Source organism: Dasypus novemcinctus, chromosome X (assembly GCF_030445035.2).
Source record: "Dasypus novemcinctus isolate mDasNov1 chromosome X, mDasNov1.1.hap2, whole genome shotgun sequence".
Classification (NCBI taxonomy): Eukaryota; Metazoa; Chordata; class Mammalia; order Cingulata; family Dasypodidae; genus Dasypus; species Dasypus novemcinctus.
In genome coordinates this window covers 152,233,050-152,255,852 of record NC_080704.1, presented here as the reverse complement: position 1 = coordinate 152,255,852, position 22,803 = coordinate 152,233,050, and the positions used below count along the sequence as shown (strand labels likewise).

Here is a 22,803-nt window from a genome sequence, read left to right as displayed (position 1 = left end):
AGAGGAACGTGCAACCTAAGTATCATGGGAGGTAAGAAGGCCTGCACGGTTGCTCTGCTTGGCGGGAACTGGCCAACCCGCAGGCCTGCAGGGTTGTTTTTTGTACCGGGGGCACTAGAGTGGGTCAGCTCTCTTTCTAGGGCACTGTGTTACTCAGGAGCCTTGAGCAGCAAGGGCCCTCTGGTGAAGCTTTAAGTAGGGCCAGAATGGGGTCCCAAGTCCAGCCTGTGCTGAGTCTAGTAGAGGGCAGGAGAGCTAAAAGTGCCTGGCTTACCGGTAGGATATCATAACCCAGATATGTTCCCTTGTAGGGGTCGGTACAGGGTTCTTCAGCAATCTGATTTAGACAGACGGGGAGGGAGGAAAATGGAGGCTGGAGCGAGATTGGAACCACTGATCCCCAAGTTTAGAAAGTACCCTAGCCCGTGAAGGCCAAATTTGGTACCAAGGAATTTCTGGACCATCAACGCATGCTTTCCCTGGAGCCCTGTGCCCTTACATAGTCAGTGGTCAGAGGCTCTGGGTGAGGATCTTTGCAGTAACGGGAACAGGTTAGGTCAGCTTTGTTGGCTCTCCGTTTCAGTGGTTATGTGAACACTTGTTAGGCTTTTTTTTTAGGAGATACCAGCGATTGAACCCACGACTTTGTACATGGGAAGTAGGTGCTTAACCACTGAGCTACATCTGCTCCCCATTGGGAGTTGGTTTTTTCTTTCGTTTGCTTTTAGGAGGTACTGGGGATTGAATCGGGGACCTCATGTATGGAAAGCAGGCACTCAACCACTTGAGCTACATTGCTCCCTTGTTAGGATTTCATTACCTTAATCAGTTGCAAGTGATTTCTCCTGGCACTGGATTCTTTAAATGCACAATTAAATAGAGAAAGACCACAGTGCATTAGCGCTGGGTATAACTCACAAGATATCCAGTTTGATGGAGAAACTGAGACCCCAAGAGGTAAGTGCTTTGCTTAAGTGCAATTTATAGGCTCACCTCTGTCTTGCCACGCCTGTGCTGAGGGTGGGATAGTCTGGTAGTGGTCCTAGGAGGAGTGTTTTGCTTTGATTCCTTACTGTTTTTCAGTCCTTTTACCCTTGGATTGAAAGGGGAGCATAGTCTGTCTATAGAGTAAGTTTAAATTGGCTTCCAAAAAAAAAAGTCTGCAAAGGGGCCCCATTTATTATCTCTAGAAATGTCCCCTCATTAGCTTTGGCAGGCCTCCAGCCCTGCAGGCATTATGGACAGAAAGCTCTGCTGGATCCCAGTTTTCTGCATCCGCAGATTGGAATGCACAGACTGAACCACCCCACAGAGGTAGGCAATAGCAGTAGTCTCCTAATTTAGAAATGTAGCTAACCTATCCAGCCTGCTACTAAATGCAGATTGTAGGTATTGTCCTTTGAGCTTGGAAAGGCAGAATTAGGGGAGAGAAATGTATTATATTTTGGAAGAATGCACTTGAAGTACATTGAAGAAGGAATCCAAACTGATGAGTAGGTCGGGTTAAGAACTTCTTCAGGGCCTCAAGTTGACTAAGAAATGAGAGGTCCGTTGCTCTCAGCATTTCTTCCAACCCTCACTCACATTTATCAACAAGTATTTATTGAGTACAACTGACTCTGAGGATGCTCAGATGAATTAAACAAACCTTTGACTCCTGGAGAAGCTCCCAGCCCAGGAGCTCGCCCTCCGACAAGAGGCCCCGGGGTGCCACTGAGAAACAGTCATGGGAACCTAGGATCTCTGAGCTCCTCGGAATGTTGGAATCAAAGGAGAGGGCAGAAGTCATTTTATAGTTGAGGTCATGGAGACCCAGAGGGGGCATACGACTTGTTCCAAATCACCCAGCCACTTTGTGGCAGAGTCAGATTGAGGATCAAGGTTTTGATCCTCAAAGTCGTTGCTGTTTACATGGGACTGTGCAATGCTGCACTCCTTTTGGCTTCAACAGAACATTTGGTTTGATGTCGTTTGTGGTATCCATCTGCTGAGAACGTAAGTGGGAAGGGTTTGCCTTCCTTTTAGACATTCTTTTTCGTAAGCACCCCAGTTCCCTGAGGCTTACCTGCCACCTTCTCTGCCCACACAGCTGCATGATAATGGCTTTTGTTCTGTTCCCTGTCAATTCCATGCCCAGGAGTGCTTAGTGTTGGCTTCAGCAGTTCCCAGCCCCTGGTAGCCTGGGAAAAGCATCTTGTTGTCTTATCAGCGAGGCAGAGTGCTTGGCAGATGTATACATCCATAGGCTTTTGGAAATAACTCTAAAATAAGAAAGTATGTGTGTGCTTTTATGTAATGATAACCTTTGGAGTGATGGTCTTGGAATTTGATATTATGAGCTGAAATGCCTTTGCACTTGAATCATCTCAGTGCATATCTGATTTGTGCCTTTATTACGTGCTCTGAAATACATGAAGCTGATAAGGGCTTGAGAAGGCTGCTGATAGCATGTAAACACTGGAAGGGCTAATGAGTGTTCTGTTGTGGTGTTTTATCATTTCTGTCCAGCTCTTGAAGGATTGCGTATTAACATTTCATTATCCAGTCATTTGCCATTTCTGATCTTACACTGACTAGAAAGTACACTACCTAACCTAATGCCCAGGATAGCCTATTGCTCCATTTTTCTGCTGAGAGAAGCACATGAAACAGCTGCAACTATTTAGGAAAGATGAGTAATCCACAAAATAGTGTGTATTTGCAGGTTTTAATGGACTTGTTTTTTTCCTTTTCTACCAAAAAAATAAAAGAAAAAATCTCACCACCTTTAAGGTTGGAAGACCTTTGAAAATAAACCCATTCTAATTTTGGTTCATTAAAGGGGAGTGGAGATTTTTAGTGCTCTGAAGAGATTTCCCTCTCAATGTATATATCCAGTGTCAGGATAAAAAGCAAATATTTTGCATATGCTAGAGCTGTTAGTCAGAGGGTCTTCTGGGGACGGGGATCTCAGACTCAGCAGACTTTCTTATAGGTAGTTCTGACTTAGAAGTTTGATAGGTAATGTCATAACTGGGCTGAAACTGGAAGTGAGAAGAGGGTGTGTTGGTAGAATAATACACACGAGACCGAACTCCTTGAGGAAAGAGAAGGTGGTTGATTTTTTTTTTTTTATCCTCAGCATTGGGCATCATGCCTGACATATACAAGGTGTCCAACAAATGTTGTCAGGCTATAGAAAAAAAGGAAGAAGCTGATGGAGATTATAGGTAGAGCAGTCATGGTAATGGAATGGTGAAAGATTGGTGAAATAGTGATAAAAAGTTTTACAAATTAGGTGGAAACCATATGGTCTGTCTGAAGGCAGCCACCAAAACTGCAGTTGAGGTAGAAGAAAATATTAAGAAAAACAAAATTGGGGTGGTTGTAAAAAACATTTTTACTTCCTTGGCTTTGTGGCTAAAATTCCAGCTGTGATCAGGGAAAATGCTCTGCCCAGCAGCCTGAGTGATGAAAAAAAATAATTTTCTGAGTGAAAAGAAATCAGCAAACTCTGACTCTACACAGAGGGACCAATTGCTACCTCCCATCAATTTTTAAAAAAGATTTATTTTTATTTAACACTGCCCCTCCCCCTGTTGTCTGCTCTCTGTGCCCATTTGCTGTGTGTTCTTCTGGGTCCACTTGCATTCTTGTCAGTGGCGCCTGGCAACTGCATCTTTTTTTGTTGTGGAATCTTGCTGCATCAGCTCTCTGTGTGTGCGGCGCCACTCCTGGGCGGGCTGTGTTGTTTGCGCAGGGCAGGTCTCCTTGCAGGGTGCACTTCTTGTGTGGCACGGCACTCTTTGCACATGACAGCACTGCGTGTGGGCCAGCTCACCACATGGGCCAGGAGGCCCTGGGTTTGAACCCTGGACCTCCTATATGGTAGGCGGATGTTCTATTCATTGAGCTATGTCCACTTCCCCCTTCCATCAATTTTGACAAGAATAACATTTTTCCCACCCATGCCAGATTCCTAAAATGAATTGAAAATATTTTCACTGATCGTATTAGTAGAATGTCTTGACATTGGATGGGACTATCTTTAATTCCTTGGTTATTTTATTAAGAAGTGCTTTTATTTATTTTTTACCTATGTGGCTATTCTTCGATTTTCCAAAGTATTCATGTCCAGATATGTTTGGGATAATTGGTTGCATTCTGATCCTGAGAGTTAATTATTTGTTTCCCTTACCATTTCTGAAAGATATAATTTGCATAGAGGTTATTAAAGCAGAGCATTTGATTTTTACTTACTACTTCATGCCACTCTTAAAATTATGCATGAGTATTGAAGTACAGAATGTCCTGTCTAAATTTTACGTTGAAAACAGGAAGTAGTGACTAAATTTAGTGTGTTTTTCTTATTTGAGGGATTAAAAACCTTGTTTTAGAGTTTGTTATGGTCATTGTTCCCAATTTAAATGTCGTTTCTGGTGGCCTGAGCAGAATGACATGCATGCCTGCTTGTGGAGACCAATAACTAGTGTTAAGCTTAATCTAAGGCCAGTCCATATGGAATTCTTAATTCCAAAATGCCAATGGGTGACCCTTCAAAAAGTTCCACCTAGAGTTGCCATATGCCCTGTTGATTCCACTCCTAGGTATATACTTAAGTGAGTTGAAAACAGGTGCTCAAACAAAACCTTGTACAAAGATGTTCATAGCAGCATTATTCCTAGTATCCAAAAGGTGGAAAACAACCCAAATGTCCATCAGTGGATGAAGGGGTAAAGATAAAATGTGGTCTATCCATACATGGAATGTTATTCAGCCATTAAAAAAGAATCCACAATGTGTATGAATTCTGAAAACATGCTGAGTGAAACAAGTGCATGAAACAAGGCAGGCACAAAAGGCTGCATAGTATTGTGATTCCATTCATAGAAATGTCCAAAACAGTGGAATTCTTTGAGACAGAAAATAGATTGGTGGTTGCCTAGGATGGGGGTGTGTATGGGGAGTAGGGAATGATGGGTAAGGGGTGATGAAAATGTTTTTGGAATTCGATATTCCAAAATATCTAAGTTGGTTGCACAACCCTGCAAATACACTAAAAACAACCAAATGATACACTTCAGATCGGTGAGTTGTGTGGTAATGTGAATAATAATCTCAATGTAGGAAAGTTGGTGAGGGATATTTATGAGAGGGGTCAAGCAGCATGCCACAAGTTTCAATTTGCTACTCTCCAATGGCTAAAGACCAGGTTCCTCTGATAAGGGATGGAAACAGTCACAAGCTGGACCACAGGAGTCCAGGGTTCTAGTCCTGACTGCGTATGTTGTTATTGTGCACCCTTGAACAAGGTCACCCGTGCTTTTAGCGCCTTTGTCTCTGCTTCTGGAGACCAAGATAATTCTATCTCAAGATCTCTGAGTTCCGTCCAGGTTTTCAGTCTTTAAAACTTTGATAGCCAAATGCTTATTTATTTACATGCAACATTGTTTTACTGTTTTCCACTCCCAGAGCCTGAATGGTGATGTTGGGTGTTTAGGAGTAGGAAAAAAACCTACTGTGGTTGTTGGCCAAAAAGGACATATTTCCTTAGACCATTGGATTAGGGCATGCATGTGTGGTTAATTCCTATTAATGAACCAGGGGGTTGACAGTGGCTTACCCATATAACCCTGTCCTCTGCCATGGCATTCCCAGCTCTCTGTTGTGGCTGAGCTTCGTGTCACAATAGCAAACCGTAATCCAGCATTTTGTTGCCCAAAAAGAATGCCATTTGTACATGTTCTGCCATTAACTTGGCTCTCCTGATGTGACTTACCTGTTCTTCGTGGCAAGGGAGAGAGAGTTATGCCGTGGGACGGAGCTTGAGGCGACCCAGAAACCATTTCAAGGACCACAGTAGCACTCATTCATCACCCAGAGAGGAAACAAGGAGTTTACAAGCTTTCACTGAAAAGTCATCATTGTGTAGGTTTTCATGAAATAAAGATTGTGTGAGCTATTGCAGAGGAGGGGTGTTTTCAGGGACAGCCCTCACAGAGGATGTTTGTTCCTCCAAGAAATGCTGGCAATATTTTAAGCTTTTCATCCTTTCCTTTAGGAAGGCATTACTCTGGCACTTTTTGTGTCAAAAGCTGCTACGAAGTAGGAAATGTTAAGAGGGCATTGCTCTAAAGAAATACAAGTGATCAATGCCCTCTCTGACCACACACATGTCCATTTATAAAATGCCCTATGATACTGGGAGCTGTGACGGTTTATATCAAAGTTCAATCTCCAAACCAAGGACCCTTACCGGAGTAAGGCCATTCTTAACTTGTTCTTTCAAATGTAGAACAATTTGTATTGCTTATTTTACTAGTAGGGTACGAATGTGGCATGTTATCATTTAGTACATTGGCAGTTTTAGGCTTTCCTTCTTTGTCCTTATTCTTCAAGATTTTTGTTTTCATTATTGTATTTACTTTGATTTGGGGACTTTTTCTACTCAGAATCCTACCTTATCATTTCTTCTCTATTGTGAAAATCCTCTAATTTACAGGAAAATTAATGATATAATTTAAGCAGGTTGGTTCTCCAGAAAACTTGGTTATTTTGGCCTGTAGTGTTACCCAGGTTTTGTTCCATTTCATCTCCCTGGAGCACTTAATATATTTTATGTCAAAGACCAGCAATCGTGCCCTTCTGGCATGTGCAGTGGTTTGTTCTAAGGCGTGTGGTTTGAGAGCTGGCTCTACTCAAGCATCTTATTTTTGCTTTGTTTTTGGATGTTTCAGATCTATTTCCTTCACTGCATGTAAGTCTTCTGGAGGGCAATAGTAGTGTGACGTGCAGTTAACAGAGGCCCTCTTTCCGAATGGGAATATAGATTTTTGAAGAAATAAGTATGCTCATTCTAACAAATGAACTTGGCTTTTCATGTTTACTTAACTAGTCTCTTCTAAATATTCCAGGATTAATGTTTTTGGCAGTATGAACCAGCTGTTTGGTGACCTTTGAAAGGAACAGCAGTCTTGCTACATGGATCTTTTCCTTGGTGGTGTGTGTCTAGTAAGGACACATGCACACACAGTCACTCAGATTGTGGAAGAAAAATGAGTGTTAATGTTTTTGGAGCACAAATTCAAAAGGTAGAAATGTATCCCAAACAAATCCGTTTTCCTTAAGTAATCACCCATTGATCTGCTCTCTCTGAATACATCTAGAACTTCTGTGATGTTCTTGAGTCACAGTCTGTACCAACTTAACCTTGTATTTGTGGCTTCTCTTCTTTGTATCTTGCTTCATCTGGAAAGGAGTAAGAGGTTTTTCCTTTTACATATCAAACAAACTTTAAAAAAAATGTTCTAAGCATTTCCATGACAATAGTTCTAAAATATTTATTCCCTTTCTTTACTAAACAGAAGGATATAAAATTGTAAAATTAATCCATTAAAGAAGACCCAGGCTCATCATTACGAAAGTTATTTAATAAATGATGCTGTAATGCAGTAATGTCCTTAGGGCCCTTTGAAGTATGGGCAACTATTTGCCCCTGAGCTCAATGGCCCCAGACTATTCTGCTCCTGTTGCTTCTGCCTCCTTTTCAGCTGTCACTTCTGCTGTCATTGATTTCGGTTCACTCTTTGTCCCTTTTTAACCCAGGGCAGAACTGAATGTCTAGAAATCAGACAGCAGAGCTGGTTAAATATGCAACTGGGGTATTTGTGCACAAAATAAAGGCTGTGTCCCAGAGAGTGGCTCCAGTCTTCTACAGTAAATGTTACAGACTTCAATTTTTTTTTGTGCTCTTTTTTGGGGGGTGGTGGCGGCGGGGTAGACCAAGGCTTCCCTTGCTTATTGGGTTGACCTGAAAGTTAAGAGTGATGTATAAGTAAGTTACTTCTAAGGTTGTTTCTTGAATAAGTTTGGTATATCAGGAGTTTATAAAAAGAACATCTTTAAAGCCTTCATTTAAAACCTCATGAAAAGAAATAATATGCCCATCTAGCTACACTGAACTTTAATCCGTCTTAGTTTGTTTCTTCCCTGATCTCTTGTATCTAACACCTGAATTTTGTCTAGGACTTTCGTATTTTTTAGATTCAATGCCGTTATATACAGTAACATAGATATATGATAATGCTTTGTGTTATGTTTTTTGCACCCTTCATAAATTTTATCTTCAGGGTCATCTTTATCCAAGGGCATATTCTTCTTGTACTGCCCACCCTGAAAGTTCATTAGATGAACATATTTTTTTCCCCTTGCCAAAATATTTGATTTCTTCTGTCCACCATACGCTCCCCTCCCCTCCATAATTGGGCAGTGATTTCACCTTTAAGTTGGCCAGCCTACTTTATATGGAAATGAGTCTTACTTATTTCTACTTCTCAGGGTCCCTCTTGGAACCCTTCTTATGAATAGGAATTGCATTGACAAGCACCAGTCTGCAGCACAGTGGCTATTTGTAAAGACTGCGTACACACGTTGGCCAAAACAATTTCACCCTTGAGTTACTTCAAAACTGGCTGGTGGATACCATCTGGTCCCAGTGATTTATCTACTCCTGGTTTGTTGATTAGATGCAGAGCATCGTGTTTACCACTATTTGATCTAGTACCTCTGACCTGCTGAGTTCAGTGTTCTGGTTTGGGAATGTGAATCTCCTTAAAAGACAAAGAATTCATTCAGTCTCCTTTTTAGCCCTGTGACTGACTGTGATTAAGTGGTTCCTCCAGTGCTCTAAACTGCTTCCTCTCTTTGATAGCACCAAAGAGCCTCTTACTGTTGGCCTTGCAATCTCTTGCAAGTTGCTCCTGCCTAAATTTTATTTCGTGTCTAATCTATGGGCTATGTCTGAAGGGCTTTCTCTCTTCCCAGTCTGGACTAACTTTTTACTTTATCAAGGTACTTTTTATGCTGCCTTTAGGCACACAGAAGGTTCTCTTCTCTCTTCATCCCCTTAGCTCGAAACCTTTAAATTAAATGGGAGCACACACTTACTCTGGGGTAGCAATAGGGGTTTGTGTGTGTGTGTGTGTGTGTGTATTTTTAAACCAGTCTCCTGACATTGTAAAGGTTCTTTTCTTTTTGAACTCTTTATTTCTCCCTCAATAATGACCTGATTTGGTCATAGCTGGTTACTCTAAAATAGAGAAGACCATGTGATGGATTTTTGTACTGTTCTTCTTCCCCATCACATTTTTGAATTTCTTAGTGCTGTAATCACTGTCACACTCTTGCTTACCCACTGACTGTTATGTGATGCCCCAAGATCTATGCTCAGGATCAAAGCCAGGGTATCTCACAGGCCCCATCCTCTATTCCCTGCACAACCCTTTGCCCCAAGTTATAGGAACGCTTATTCAGGAAACAGTCATATTTCTTCTCTCTAAGCTGCCTGCACATCTTGGTAGATAAGGGTTAGGAAGATGAGTTTTCTCTTTTTCTTTCATGTCTGTGACTCTTTCACAATTGTACAGGACAGTTTTAGCAGGGAAATCTTTGGTACCAGTCTAAAACCTAATAGAGGAGGACCTCTACTTGACAGAAATATTTCAGAAATAAAGAAGAGTATAAGGAGGCGATCCGGGCGACAAATGAACAGATGCTCTGAAGTCCATGTACTCTTATCAGCAACATCAAATACTCAGCACTTAAGTGCACCACAATTGTGCAGAGAGCTTCCATTTCCATCTTTTTTCTCCCTTCCTTTGATGTGATAAGGAACAAACTCCCTTCATCTCAGGGTGGGTTTTTTCTTTTGGTTTGTATTTGACACACATTTATCCTTAGGTATTCTAAATTTCCAAACCATCTGCTTTTATTTTATAGAGCCTAGTGCTCTTTCAACAAAATGATTGGTTATTATAAAGGAACTGATCTTTCCAGCCAACACAATGCCTCCTCTGGGCACACAAATGTAAGTAAATAACACTGCCTTTTGATTCCCCATATTATTAGGAGAAACCATGTTAAATTGGTGACATTTGACTTTTTTTTTTTACCTATAATGGAATTTCATATGAATCAACCTTTAATATTTTGTGCTTCATTAAACTCAAAGCTCACAACAGAGTCGTTTCAAAACTAATGCTATTCTCTAGCCTGAAATACCAGAGTGGTAGTATTTCTATAGCTTGTATATAGCCTCAATGTGTGTTTGGGGGTAAACATAGCTAAATTGCTGCTTGGCTCTGTAATTTCTAGAAATACCTGCTTCCCAAGAATAACAACAACAGTAATAGTAGTAATAATAGTAAAAACGAGAAAACACAGTACTCCTGTGTTTAAACAAAGCGTGGAAAGACTCCTCTTCCTGAAGAATATGTAGCCTCTTTTGAGATCAGTATTCATAGTAATAGCTGCTATTGATTTTGGCACTTTGTGCATTTAATGCTTCCAAAAACCCTATGTGGTAGGTTCTGTTATTGTCTCCATTTTGCAGAAGATGAAATAGTCTCTGAGATGGTAAGAGACTTGCCTAAAGTCACCCAACTAGTAAACAACAGAACTCAGTCCACCCTCAGGCCTATTAAACTCCACAGAGACCTCGTGCTTTCCATGTTCTTTCTGTCAGAACATAGAGCTCAATGGAAACATTTATAGCTTCTTTCCTACCTGGTTCTAACATGTATACTGTATGTAGTAAAATGGCAAGTTAGGCTCCAAAGAAGCTTTTCTGTTTTCACCCTTGAGTTCCCTGCTTGAAGTGACTATATTCATTCATTTTGTACTAAATTGGTCTGACTGAGGATCCTTGGTGATGCTGAAGCCCTTGGTTCTTGAAGGGCCTAACCCTTGCTTTCCTGAGCTGCTCTTTATTGGTGGGATCAAAAGAATTTTGGGTTCTGGATGCTATCCCAGGGCTACCCAATTTGTTAATTACTAATGTGAGAGTTTTGCTTAAGCCATTAAGCAGAGTGCATTGTGATTTTCTGTTAACACAGGCTTATTTTGTAATAGTCCCAGATATAACTTGTTACATTTGCAGCCACAAATCACGGAATCGTGATGGTTGATCTCTTAATAATGAAACACTGTCTTTTGATAGCAATATTGCCTCCCATTTATCCCTACCTGCCCAGTCTCTAGGTAAAATGGAAGGTCGGACTTGATGCCACAGACCATCTCTTTGAATGTATGTTTCTGAAACTGGAAATTGAACTGTGGTTCTTTTCCACACTTGTCTAATTGTGGTATAGTCATTCTGCGCCATTGAACCTAACGTAGTAAGCCTGGGTTAGGCTGATTGTTTTCTGTATTAGGCTATGTTCATGTCATATATTAAAAACAGAACCATTCATGGGCAAAAGCTTCATTATTTTTCCAGGTAGCGTGTCTCATTTATACAGTTCATTAACAATCGGGGCTTGTATATGCTGGACTTTTTGTTTGGTTTCACTGCACTTTTGAAATGCCCTTTTTTACCCACGTTGAAACTAATTCTAGAATATGATTTGAAATCTGATTTTATAGTAAGGGATGTGCTGCTCTAACATTGGATACAGTTGAGGGTTATGCCATTTTGACTCAGTTAAAGCAAAAGGCTTAGGTAGATTAAAAAGAATAAAATGTGACCTTGTATGGTTTACGATCTGATGAACGATAATGAGAACAAAGTTTGTTCATACATCTAGTTACTGTTACTCATTTAAGTACACTAAAATGTTTACTAATTCAAACAGATAAGCCACAGCACTGCCAAGTATTATCTTTAAAACAAGACCGATGTTTAATGTCAGTTGTCATTTGTTCCTGTTGTTGAAGGCAGTTTTTAAAAATTGTCTCTCTTGGTTACTGTGGGATCAGAAAAAAAGAGCAACTAGGGACTTATACACACGTGTGTTTGTAAGGAATTTACTTTATTTTCTTTCCCTTGAAGTACTTTTAAGTATACTCTTAAAATATATCCTGAACCACATAGCATTATTTTGTTTTCCACATAGATTAAAACATCTTCAAGGAGAGGAGCTGAAAACAAGTATATTAAAGTGACTTACTTCTCTCTGGCAGAAGGTCCTGGTATGAAATTTGGTCCTTGAATTTCCCAAATGAGCCTGTATTTATTGCCCTTCTCTTCTGAGAAGGGCCATTTTAATAATTTTTGCTATCACATCAAAGACTTTTCATGATAATTATAGTCAGTAATTGCAGTAGTAATGCTGTGTGCCATCTGCAGGCTCTGTGTAATGGAAACTAGAGAGGAAAACATGTCCTCTGCTTGATGGGAGTTACTGAGAAACTGAGGCCCTGGTGCCAGATCACCACCCATATATCAGTTGTAGGTGGGCTCCCTGGTGTATATACCATCTTCCTTTTCTTTTTCTTCCTTTCTTTCTTTCCCCACTTCTCTTCAATTCTTTCCTACTCTTATCCCTCTTAGTGGTTGCAAGTTTGTAATTTCCCATCCCCCCTTCCTCCTTATAAAATAGTTGCTCATCATAAAGTAGTCGATGGGATGCTTTTTCTTTGGGAATCAGATATTTGATCAAATCAGTTGCTCTGCGAGTGAGCCAATTGGTCTGTGACCCAACTAAGAGTTATGAAGGGCAAGTTGGATATTGACAGAATGGAGTAAGCACCGACTTGTCTGGTTCTGTCAGGTCAGGGAAAGCTGTCTAATACTTAGAATTTGTGAACATTATGTCTCAGCCTTGTCTGCTGGCCAGATTTCTGAAGCTTTGGTGCCTCTCTTAGGTCCTATAGCAGATGACACCATTTTGCAGTGCCTCCAAAGACAGGCTCCATGGAAGCAACCATCAGTTTTCCTTGGGAGCTCAAATTAGAGTGGTGCCTAAAGTAAAAAAAAAATGGTAACAGATAGCCCCTTCATCCTTGGTTATCTGACAGTTCTGCAGTAAAGAAAGGGCCTTGCCACATCCAATGAACTAGTTGTTTTCTGGAATATTCAGCTTTGTCTCTGTGGCTCCAGGGTGGCTAAGAAGCCTCTGGTCTGGTAGGCCTGTTACTGAGGTTGAACAGGCCTGTAGAAACTTGAATGAATGCACAGCAGATGACTCTGTTTGGTTCCACTCTTCCTTGTCACTTGCTGGCAGAGAGGCAATCACTTTTCCATTTTATTCTGAAGGAAGTAAATTTTGTGTGTGTCATAAATAATCACTTTAATTGAAGTCCTCAAGATCGCCTTTCTTTTTCCCTCTCCATGCTATTTAAGAAACTAGAAGAAAATGGTAGGTAGCTGGCATGGCAGCCCAGCTGAAGAATTGCCTAATCAACACTTCTACATATGATTTCAGGCACCTTTTTATCAGAGTTTTGCAGGGCCAAGAACAAATGGAGATCATTCCTAGTTTGGTGGAGAGGGATGGCGTGGTATCTCAGTTCCTTTACTGTCTGGTGTGTCAGCTGCTGGCAGGCACAGAAGCTGAAATCTCAGCTGCAAAAGTTGAATGGCACCACGCCAGTGATTTATCAACTGTTGGGATATAAGTTGAGGGAAGCTTGTAGTTAAGTGACCAGATCTTAGGACCTTTAAAAGTCAGTGTTAATGTCATCTGAGAGGCACTTTTTATTCCTTTGAATGTTTAGTGAATGTCAAGCCACAGAAACTAGTGGATTTGTGAGAAAATTTTGCCTTGAGGATTTTGCTTTGTTGACCAAGAAAGGCAGCAAAACTAGGTCGCCACTTGGGCAAGTATTTGTTCATTCCTCCCATTGTGAGAGCCTGCTCTGAATTTCAGCTAATGGCTTTGGATGACTCAAAAAATGGACATGGCACATTTGGCAATGAGTAGATTATGTTTATTTGAGTATGTGACTCTCTTTCACTTTGTCCAAGGTCACCTTCTGTGGCACAACTGTTTGGTTCTAAGTAACATCGGTTTCTCTCTCCTCCTGTCTTTTGGACTTGGGTTGTGCCAAGATTGCGATTAGAAGGACCTCAGAGATCTCGTAATAGTCATCTGAACTAATTCCTTTCCCACTTTGGGGACTGGAGGAATGCGGATGATAAAGTCAGAGGAAGAGAGAAAAAAAGCCTGTAGATCAATAAACCATGTTTATTGTTCATCTTGTAATTTTCAAGACCAAGCCTTTTGCATCATCTGTGCTGATGGATGGCATGTGACGCACAAGAGGTGATTGATAAGAATTGCCTTAAGAACACCAACATTGTTTTCATGTTGCTAAATTGGGTGAAAGGTTAATAAGTTTTTTTTCACTGTGGGGTGATGTTAGGGTAGAGTTCTTTTCCCAGATAATGTCTTGAGTTGATGGGCGGGTTCAAGGAAATAGAAGTGGTAGATATGCTGGATTTCCTCACCCTAACGAAAGAATCTAATGCAGTGAATCGACAGGTTTGATTGTAAAGGAAATATTCCAAAAGGTGAGATTGGGGAATCACATTGTGCCTCGGAGCTGGCAGATTGCCATTAGGATAAGTTTCAAGCAGACCTGGAAAATGCCACTTAATAAGGCAAGGTGGTAGAACCCATAGTAAAGGGTGGGAACACGGAAAACCGAAGCAAACTTGGCATATTGGGAAAGGCAGTGTCATTTCTGCAAGGGGAATCTGTGCCTGGCTAATCATCTTGTGTTTTTTGAGGGACTAATTGTACATCGGGAAACTGATGAATGTGATTACTTTAGACTTTCAAAAGCATTTCAGAGAGTTGCACACCACACCAAGGAAACTCAAAATAAATGGAGTCACCACAGAATCGTGGAAACCGTTCCATCATGTGTTAAGAGTTGACTTTGCCGTGGGAGGCAAAGGGTCCTGGTAAATAGGTAACTCTTTGGATAGTGATATAAACAATACATTCTCTTGAAAATTAGAACTGAGGCATACTTTACTTAATGCCCTGGTCAGTGACCTAGGAGAGGAGGCGGACGTTGAAATCTTCACCTTGCCAACAAACTGTTTTTGATAGCAAAGAATTCATTAAATGGAAATAAAGTTCAGGATGTACTGCTCAAGGGTGGCAGGCCCATGTACTGGGGTACTAACTAGATGGTGGAGCTTTTTTAAAAAGTGAAAATGGCATCGTTTGTATTGCATAACATGGGGCAAGTCAGCCCTGGAGAACTATATAGAAGATTCCCCCCCATCTACCTGTGCTAAAGGTTCAGAAGACTTTCTCTCTAATGTTACAAAATTAAGCCCTGTTCAATTTTGTCCTATGTCCCTGTCCATGGGAACTGGGACTAATTAAGAGTCCTCCAGTGCAGCTCTCTGTTAGAGTAAGCTGTAACTTACCATGACCTTTAACAAGAAATTTGTGGAAGTGGGTTTTAAGGGATGTAATTATACACACGCATTGCAAATGTAAATGTTTCTTTCCCCTCCACCATTTCATTGCCTAGCTGGAATTTTAAAGAATGGTTTGTGTGGTTGGAAATCTGGTGTTAGAGAATCATTTTTCTTTATGTGAAGAAGTGGACTTCGGGTTCGCTTTGTGTAAAAGCTTTCCCCCTATTACCCAAGCTAAACACAACAAAAAAAGATTTTCCCATTACATTTTTTTTCATGACCCACACAACCCATGAAAGTTATATAAAATAAAAGGTATTGATACTAATTTTAGAGCAAATTGTCTGTTATCTGTAAACTGTCCCCTCCCCGCCAATGCATATTTTTTCTACTCTTGCAAGTAGACTGCGTCCTTAGCTTATTGACACTTTGTGGTCTTGCTGTGAAACCTAAATGGCTGAGGCAGGCTCCCTGCGATTAGGGTTCCTGGTGCCTTCTTTAAAGAGTATATGGAAATAATAAGGGGAAATCATTCACTGTTGGAAGTCGGTATTCATTCAGCCCCCTAAGGAGGAGAAGAGGAGTGTCTCTAACATTTCCCTGAAGAGAACGTCCTCCTTTGGCTTTCTCTAAGGGCTTAAGTAATTGTTCACAGAAGACGCCTACAGGGGCAATTCTGAGACTTCAGCGCCCCAGGGGTTCAGAGGAAGGGCAGCTTGTTAGGGGCAAATCTCCCTCTTCTGGGGGATTTCCTGTGAGCCTGATTGGATCAGCTGTCATAGCAAAGCCCTGCCTACCCCTTGGTCTACTAGGGAATTATGCATGATACTTGGTTTGGGTAGTTGGGGTCCAGAGGTTCTGTTGGGGGCTAAAGGAAAAAAAAATGCCCTAGCTGATGGCATTTCCTCTCCAGGCTACTTTTTTTTTTTTTAACTGCTATAAAGAAAGATAAAGCTAGAAAGCCATATAAGGAGCGCTAGAGTTGGTAAGAAGGGAGATGATAATTTTAAATAGGGCGATCAAGGAAAGCTTCACAAAGAAGGTGATATGAGAAGAAAGATATATTAGAAAGAACATTCTAGACAGAGGAACTGGCAGTGCAAAGTCCCTGAGTTTGGGATGCCCAAATCCGTGTTTTATATGAGGTTTTACTATCTTATACTGTCCCATGTACAGTTTTTAGCTTTCCTTCTAGTAATATGCATGATCTAGGACTTTCCCTGTCGACCACTGTCATACCCATACAGTGGCATTGCTAGTTACAAACACCATAATATGCTTTAACCATTTTCCAAAGATTAACAAACAACCTTTTTACCAATTCTGTACAAATTACCCCTTAGCTTTCCATGCTCTACCTCCTTCTATTTTCTGGTGACCTATATTCTAATTATTAACTCCATGAGTTTCCACAATATATTTAGTTCATAATAGGGCAATCATACAGTATTTTCCCATTTGTGTCTGGCTTGCTTCACTCACCATAATGCCCTGCAGGTTCATCCATGTTGTCATATGCTTCACGACTTCATATCTTCTTACCACTGTGTAATATTACATTGTGTGTATATACACCACAATTTGCTTATTCCTTAATCAGTTGATGGACACCTGGGTTGTTTCCAACTTTTGGCAATCATGAATAATGCTGCTATGAACATTGGTGTGCGGATGTCTTTTTGTGTCTCTGCTCTCTTTCTGGTATGTACCTAGTAGTAATGGTATTGCCAGGTCACATGGCAAATCTACATTCAAACTTCCTTAAGAACCATCTAGGCTACTTTTTGATGTTAGCTGAATGTGTAACTGAGGCTGTAACCCTGGGAATCTCAGTCTTGATAATCTCTCATTTCTGCCTCTCTGTGAAAAGAAAATCTCGAAGCTAGAGGGAGGGGGGTATGAAAAAAATATTCAGGAAGGGGACATGATTAAAAATGAGACTTTTTGAAGAGAGTTATAGAAATCTTAAAGTCTGATGTACTGTGTAATAAACACCCTCAGGTTCTCTGAAATTTTTTTCCTTTTCAAGGGCTTGCAATTCACACCTGGCTCCTTCAAAACACTTGTGTGATTCTGAAATCCACAGAGATATTGGCAATCATTTATTTATTACCAGGCATTCTGTTCAGTGATGAGCCTGGTGAAAATGGTAATTAGTATTTGAGAAAAATTCTCAAGCGATGCTACTAAGATATGTGCACTCGAATCATTGACAGAAAAGATCTTCTCCTTAGTTGTAAAACTAGTGAGGAGGAGCATCTTTTCCTGCAGCTAAGCTCCCCCCTTCTCCAAAGAACTCCTCCCAACACATATCCGTGAGGCTTTTATTAGCACCGACTGCTTAGGAAGTATTTCCAGGAGTCTCAGAACTGTGGAGGAGCTTTGAGTTCATCACCAGCTTTTATTACTCCTGTCGAGGCCTGGAGGTAGAGGTTGTAATAGGTGAAATAGATGGAGTTGCTTTAGTTGCTCCAAAGTGATGCAGACAGAAGGATCAAAGTGTAAATTTCAGGCCATTTACTCAGCAGGGTTGGTGTGCCTATCTTAGCAAACCTTTGGGGGCAATTATAATGGGGTTCTGATATTGTCAGATATTGACTTAGGTTCATAAATTTGCTTACCATTTAAAAAGCAGTAAGCAGCCCTCCTGATCTCTCTCCAGAGGGCCTTTTAAAGCTGCTGCAAGCTCACCGAAATGAAGTGGGGGTGTTTGAAAGTAGCAACTCTAACGCTTCCAACTAAACTTATACAGAGGTATTCTTAGGAAAATATAATAAAACTGCTTTTCGAAATGGCAGTGTTTCTGATTAGGCTTCTCTACCCTACCTTGCCGGATTAGTGGACCTAAAAATAATTGGCAGTTGTAAGCCCTCCAGAGCTACATTTTGGCAGGGTTTTGCAAAATGCTAACTAGCTGCATTTCTCCTAGTGATTGGTAGGTGATCTCAAATCATACACCTGCATAATGACTGTAATTTATGTGCTTTATTATTAAGGTCTAGGTCAGATGACTTGAGGCTTTCGATATGCCTAGCACATTATATGCCGTAATTTCACGCCTTTTTGGAAAAGAGGAGGATGGATTAATGTATACCCTACCCACCCCCCTGGGACTATTAAAAACCTTTAGAGATTTTCTTTCTTCGTTCCCATGAAGCAGAGCATTGTGTTTTCCCCATGGGGTTCTTTAGGTAGGTTGGAGGGCTGGGGTTATATAGCAACCGCATTTTAGTTCACTTTGTGGCTACATGAATTTAGATCTAAGCAGTGAACAGAAACTATTTTGATAACTCTGTAGGCCAAGAGCAAAGGACTGCTTTCTTTTTCGGACAAATAAAAATTAGAAAAAGAGTAAAGTAGCAATTGAGTAAAGTAGCAATTGAGGGATTAGGAAAATTGCTCCAGAAAATAATAGCTTGATGTAGCTCCCCAATATTAGAGTTATGCTAAGTATTTAGATTTTTTTAAAGCCTGATGCAGGTTTTCTCTTTTTTTCTGACATTTATTTATCGTTTTTACTTTGAATATCAAGGCTTGCTCTTTTAAAATTAACTTTTTAATCTTAAGAGGAGTATGAAATTTACAGAACTTGCTAAGATAGTAGAATTACCCTATACCCTGCACCCAGTTTTCCCCATGATTATCATCTTATGTTGTTATGGTGCATTTGTCACAATTAATGATGCAGTATTGATACATTATTCACTAAAACCCATACTTTATTTGGGTGTCCGTAGTTATTCTGGTGACAACTTTATTGAAGTATAATTCATATACCAAACAATCGGCCCATTTAGAGTGTACAATCCAATGGATTTTAGCATGTTTCCAGAATTGTGCAACCATCTTCACAATCATTTTTAGAACATTTTCATCATCCCCGGAAGAAACCCTGCACCCCTTAGCAGTCAACTCCCAGTCCCCCTATTCTCCCCAGCCCTAAAAACCAACAATGTACTTTCTGTCTCTATACGTGTGCCTATTCTGGACATGTCATATAATTGGAATCATTCAATATGCGGTCTTTCATGCCTGGCTTCTTTTACTTAGCTTAGTGTTTTCAAGGCCCATCCATGTCATTGCATGTTTCAGTTCTATGTTTCTTTTTATGGCTGTATAATATTCTTTTGAGTGAGTGTGCCACACTGTCTCTATCACTAGATGGGCGTCTGGATGCTTTCCAGTTTGGGGATGCTATGAATGAAGTTGCTGTGAATGTTCATGGACCAGAGTTTTTGTGTGATTTCTTAGGTTTTCCCTAATGTCCTTTTTCGGTTCCAAGATCCCGTCCATGATACCGATTTTTATTTAATTATCAGGTCTCCTAAGGCTGCTGGTACTTGATGCCTGTGCTTGTCGGTCACCAGTTCACCATTGCTTAGATGTGCTACCCTACTCCGACTTGGTTTGTTCTTCTTCATGGTTATCTTGACTCCCCCAAGTTCTACCTCCAATAAGAAATCTCCCTGAACTAGCTGGAAGAGAGTAGGCCCTCCTCTTCTCACCCACTTCCCTCGCCTAGCAGAGTTGTCAGAAATGTCTCTAGATGGAGAACATCAGTAGTTTTATCAGTATACAACAGATGTTCTGCATTTATCCTTTTGCTTTTCAGTGTCTTATGATATACCTCCTTGTTTACAAGGGTTCTTCGAGGCTCTGATAGGGCAAATGACGGTCCCAAGATGAAACAGTGAATCATATAGAGCTGGGACTGGAGTCGATATACTAGGCTCCCAGATCAGTCTTCTTAACCTCTAGACTGTCTTTAGTCCTGCAGAATGAAAAATCCAAATAGTGTTAAGTGTTTGGAACCCTTAAGAAAAGTCATTTCTTCAGCTTCACTGATAAAGAACAAGGTTTTCTTCACTATTCTAGGGATAAGCTCAGAATTTCAAGAAAGCCCAATGCAAAATCATGGTCTCTCACATGGGCAATTTTCAAAGTGATTTCCAGGCTGTTCTCTCACATGTTCCTCATGGTAGTTTGTGTCCCTTTTATTTACCAAGGGCATTTGGTTGCTTTATTCATAAAGTCAGTCGGGGTACAGAGAACATCCGCCCCACAGATGACCATGGTACAGTTCTCTGCCTCAGTGTCCTGTAATGGTTTCCGGCTGTAGTTCCTCCACTTAGGACTCCTGGGGAAGATACCTCAAGAAGAGAGAACTAGCACCTTCTTGGGGACTATGCCTCTACCAACTCCTCCTCAAAAAAGTGGGAGAGTCAGAGAGACACTTCCTTGGCATCCAGTGGGGCCTTTCAAATGAATTTTCAGAGAGAAGAGATGTGAAAAGTGGTTGCGAGAGGGAGTTAAAGAAGTCAAGTGAGTAGTACCTAAGTTTGGGGCTGGCCTCGGAACAGAACCAGCATTCATAATATTTTCTATGGGTATCTGAATTATGAGCAGCTACAAATAAAGAAACATTAGGAGTGCTCCATTTGTACAACAGAGCCAGGCGTTGGTGTGAGGTGTAAATGAGACAAAGTGAGAAAGCACCGTTCCATGGACTGTTCCTCCCAGAGGATGGAATAGATTCCTCATAGTCTATGCCTACTAATTTAACCATTGATTGTAAGTGCTTCAAAAAAGGACCAATACATGCCCTTCAAGACTGAATAGTAATTTATTGTGATTGTCTCTGTTCAGCTTTGAAAACGAAGGCATTGATATTAAGAAGAAAGAGAAATTACATAGAGCTGGTGTGATTGAAAAAAGTTTGACTCTTTCGAGTGATTTTTTTTTTAATGCCATAGAGTTAAGCTTTAAAAGCACGCTTCATTAAATCCCATCCAAGGCTCCAAGGACAGGGCTGGAGGACCTTTTTTCTATTGAGGGCCACTGACCCACAAAGAAAAAAACTAATCAAGGGCCATGTACAAAAAGCAACCTAATTTAGGTGCTTCCTTAGAAAACCATAAAGATTTCAATTCAACTGCTTTTTAAAATCAAGAACTGGGAACTTGCAATAGGTACAACAAATAAAAAAGCAATCCTTCAGTTTCAGAGTCTACACGAAGAAGTGTGGGGAGGAATGAGAAAGACGATGTAGGTAGACTGGAAAGGAAGCAGAAAGCAGAGAGGCAAGTCTATGGGACTAGAAGAGGTACTAGAGAGTATAAACTGTACATAGCAAGGGTCACCGAAGAGGGAGGTGCAGTTGGGGAAACAGGTGAGACCATAGCTGTAGCTCATTTACACCCCCCACCACTCCACCCTCACCACCCCCACCCACATTCACTTGAGGCTGTTGGAGTAACAGGTAACTGCTTTTCCCAGCTCTTCTGCAGTTCTAAGCCTTAAGCCTTTCAAGTAGTAATTCTTAACTAAGGCCCTTTTAAAAAAATGTACCTGCCCAGTGCTACCTGTCTAGCTGTCCCATGTCAGATTCAGTTTGCCTCCGTGGCATCCTTCTTAGAAGTAAATAGGAATCACCAGATTTAGAAAGATTAACTACAGAAAGAAAAAGCAGTTGCTCTTTCAGACCCAGCAAAACAGAATACCTTTCAACTAACACATATCCACTGACTTTCAAAGTAAACCGTTTTGGGAGCTTACAGTTGAAATACTCAAGTTTTAAAAATCGAACCAGTTGCTCGAGTTTGCAGAGATTCATACTAGAATGTGGAACTGAAATTCCGCCTCTAAATGCTCCAAGACCATTGCCTTTTTCCTCCTTGTATTCTTGTCAGCAGAAATTGGTTATGGCACCAAGTCCCCAGGAGCTTAAATATGACTCCGGGGTTTAGTTCAAAAGTGGGTCTTGGTGGATTCCAGGTCTTGGATTCCTTGGGAAGCAAGGATGACAAATTAAATTTTTCGAGTCATGCTTTTTTGTTTATTTGTAAGGTCTACCTTACATACCATCCAGTTTACCAATTTACAGTGTAAACTTCGATGGTTTTTAGTATATTCATAGATATATGCAGCCATCACCACAGTCAATTTGAGAACATTTTCATTGTGTCAATAAGGGATACTCTTTAGACATGCGGTCAGAAATAAGCTGTGCATCCGAGGCTGGGTGGCCTAAAGTGGCATGTTGCCGTGGGCTTGTTTGCACTGAGAGAAAGGTGACGTTGCCAGTAGAAACAGTAGCTGAGTATCTACCCCTCTGTTAGCCTTTACACAAGGCAAGCTTTTTACCATTAGACAAAGTCTTCCTGGGAAGATCTCACTAAGATGAAAGTAGACTCTTTTTTTTAAAATTAGGTATTGCCAAAACAGAGATGTACTCGACTCTTCAGGTGTAAGCCGGTCTCCTTAAGTGCTGCTGAGGATCCCTGGTGGATGTGCAGTGGGTGGAGTGCATGGGCCTTGCTGGCCCTTTATGTTGTGCGAGCGTAAACGCTGTTGTTGACCTGTGGCTACCCAATCTGAAGGGTGTATCCTCAGTGTAAAATCCCTACAGGAAGTTTAGACCCATCAATATCTTGGACCTTCCTAAATGGAGTGTGTTACTCTTCCGTGCTTTCCCTGGGAATTTTCTGGTTTCAGGTTGTGTTGTGTGCATGTCCATCTGGGGCAGGGGAAATGGGGCTCATTTCCTTGCACTTGGAGGCCTATTTTGATATTCCTTTAGATCATTATACATGAGAATCCTGTTGTAATGAGGTGAACATAGATTGTTTCCATTGTTTCGCCACAGATATTCAGTATGTACCACAATG

General features: G+C 40.9%; 1 protein-coding gene across 1 annotated transcript in view; it reads left to right on the top strand.

Moving 5' to 3' along the window:
* Nucleotides 1-22,803, top strand: part of GPC4 (glypican 4) — a 112,722-nt gene that overhangs the window by 46,137 nt on the left and 43,782 nt on the right. The gene's annotated exons all lie outside the window — the stretch shown is intronic.